At 44.9% G+C, this 3189-nt stretch overlaps 1 non-coding gene across 1 annotated transcript; it reads left to right on the forward strand.

The window, feature by feature from the left end:
• Nucleotides 1-434: 434 nt before the first annotated feature.
• On the forward strand, nucleotides 435-509 carry Trnas-uga. Its single transcript has one exon. It is a non-coding gene; the product is annotated as a tRNA-Ser (tRNA).
• Nucleotides 510-3189: the final 2680 nt, after the last annotated feature.

Raw genomic sequence — 3189 nt, forward strand, 5'->3', positions numbered from 1 at the left:
AATTGTTCCTCATTAATCACCATTTGCTGATGCCCTTCGCAATACTGCATTCGGCGATCAGGATCGTCATCATTAATCGCGTGCAGTAATCGTGGAATGTAAACTTTCCACTTTGCAGATTTCAGAATTCTTCGTACATTGGTACTGCTATGAAACTTCCTGGCAGATTAAAACTGTGTGTCACACCAAGACACGAACTCGGGACCTTTGCCTTCCTCAGGCAAGTGCTCTACCAACTGAGCTACCCAAGCACGACTCACGCCCCATCCTCACAGCTTCACTTCTGCCAGGCTCTGGCTAAGCAATGTCTCCGCAATATCCTTTCTTTCAGGAGTGCTAGTTCTGCAAGGTTCGCAGGAGAGCTTCTGTAAAGTTTGGAAGGTAGGAGACGAGGTACTGGCAGAAGTAAAGCTGTGAGTACCGGACGTGAGTCGTGCTTGGGTAGCTCAGTTGGTAGAGCACTTGCCCGTGAAAGGCAAAGGTCCCGAGTTCGAGTCTCGGTCCGGCACACAGTTTTAATCTGCCAGGAAGTTTCATATCAGCGCACACTCCGCTACAGAGTGAAAAATCTCATTCTGGACTAGTACTGCTAACCCCCACTTCATATGCACATTGCGTAGCAGACTTCTGTGGAAAATTAACAAACGTTTCCAACAAGAGAGCCGCCGATGCAGGACTTGTAGCTGTATGCTGTCTTGCTGATCTTCCTTTGTGGATATCGCAAATCGTCCTATGCAATTAAAACTTGACAGTGACACGTTTAATTGTTAAGCAGGTTGGTAGTTCTGTTTCAAACTCCCGTCTCCATTGACGTTGCACTTCAACGGCATTATCAAACTTGAAAAACCACTTCACAATACATTTTCGTTACTCGAATGTCAAGCGTGCCCGAACCATTGAGTTTTCTGAATACCGAGATGAAAGTACTACTAACATCTGTTGAGCCAATGATCGTACTACGACACACTCATGACTCAAATCGAACAACAATATCGATCTCTCGATAGAACCTGACAAAGGGTGTATTCATTTTTCTGGCGGACTGTATAATAATCGATAATTTTGAAGGGAAGTGTGGGTCTGTATTTGCGATTAGTGCTCAGCTGTAATTGAAAACTGATGCACAAACAGTGTCAGATGTCTAGGTACTTAGAGTAGGCAGTGCGAGTACGTAATAACATAATGTTGCAGTCAGTCTTGGAAACCTTGCACCGAATGTTTTCTAGCATTACAATAAGACTCAGAGCAGTTATTCTGAAGTATGAACCAATTGTTTCGAAGTGTGTATCCCATGTTTACTGTTCTTAAAAATGATCTTAACTAAAACAAATGCTCACTCACTAAGGAATATAATAGAAGTGTTATTTCTTGAGGTTGTAAGCTAGAACAAAAGGTAGAGAAAGTGTAAGAAGACTGTATGTTTGGATTCAAGTGATGGTATTCATTGTAACAAAAGGTTAGCGACGACTGTAGTAGCAGACAATAAAAGCTAGAGGAGCAGTGCGCGGAAGTTAAATCATCCCTAGAAGACCGATTATTTCAGGTGCAGGTGCGATGTACTGCTGAGCATGAAGGTCTAGAAGCCAAACATGCCGAAGGGCTGAAAGAAATTTATCGGAATATAGAGTGGCAGTCTTTTGGAGTCTGGTTCATGTACAGGTAAGGGTGTGCCTGTGGAAAGTTTTCTAGTTAAGTGTAAGAATTTTTACAAGTTTGAGTCATCAGGAACAGTTCGCCCAATAGATTGTTTTTAAAGACTTTAGAGATGTTTTACTCAGTTATTGGAATGAAAAGAACTAGTCATCGTTTATGTTTATTTAGATTTACATTTATACTCGACGAACAACTTTTCACTGTTTAGTGGACGTTACTTCTGATGCCACTATACTATTATACCTCTTTTCCCCGTTGAAATGTCCGTCGAAGAAGGTGCCGGAAATATACCAAGATATAAAAAGAATATTAAGTTTGTTATAACACATAGAAACAATATTCTCTGATGAGAGTTACACTATTGGCCATTAAAATTGCTACACCACGAAGATCAAGTGCTACAGACGCGAAATTTAACCGACAGGAAGAAGATGCTGTCATATGCAAATGATTAGCTTTTCAGGGCATTCTCACAAGGTTGGCGTCGGTGGCGGCACCTACAACGTGCTGCCATGAGGAAAGTTTCCAACCGATTTCTCATACACAAACAGCAGCCCAACCGGCGTTGCCTGGTGAAACGTTGTTTTGATGCCTCGTGTAAGGAGGAGAAATGCGTACCATCGCGTTTCTGACTTCGATAAAGGCCGGATTGTAGCCTATCGCGATTGCGGTTTATCGTATCGCGACATTGCTGCTCGCGTTGGTCGAGATCCAATGACTGTTAGCAGAATATGGAACCGGTGGGTTCAGGAGGGTAATACGGAACGCCGTGCTGGATCCCAACGGCCTCGTATCACTAGCAGTCGAGATGACAGGCATCTTATCCGCATGGCTGTAACGGATCGTGCAGCCACGTCTCGATCCCTGAGTCAACAGATGGGGACGTTTGCAAGACAACAACCATCTGCACGAACAATTCGACGATGTATGCAGCAGTATGGACTATCACCTCGGAGACCATGGCTGCGGTTACCCTTGACGGTGCATCACAGACAGGAGCGCCTGCAATGGTGTACTCAAAGACGAACCTGGGTGCACGAATGGTGAAACGCCATTTTTTCGGGTGAATCCATGTTCTGTTTACAGCATCATGATGGTCGCATCCGTGTTTGGTGACATGGCGGTGAATGCACATTGAAAGCGTGTATTCGTCATCGCCATACTGGCGTACCACCTGGCGTAATGGTATGGGGTGCCACTGGTTACACGTCTCGGTCACCTCTTGTTCGCAATGACGGCACTTTGAACAGTGGATGTTACATTTGAGATGTGTTACGACCCGTGACTCTACCCTTCATTCGGTCCCTGCGAAACCCTATATTTCAGCAGGATAATGCACCACCGCATGTTGCAGGTCCTGTACGGGCCTTTCTGGATACAAAAATGTTCGACTGCTGTCCTGGCCAGCACATTCTCCAGATCTCTCACCAATTTGAAACGTCTGGTCAATGGTGGCCGAGCAATTGGCTCGTCACAATACGCCAGTCACTACTCTCCATGAACTGTGGTGTCGTGCTGAAGCTGCATGGGCAGCTG

The sequence above is a fragment of the Schistocerca americana genome, chromosome 7 (assembly GCF_021461395.2).
Source record: "Schistocerca americana isolate TAMUIC-IGC-003095 chromosome 7, iqSchAmer2.1, whole genome shotgun sequence".
Taxonomy (NCBI): domain Eukaryota; kingdom Metazoa; phylum Arthropoda; class Insecta; order Orthoptera; family Acrididae; genus Schistocerca; species Schistocerca americana.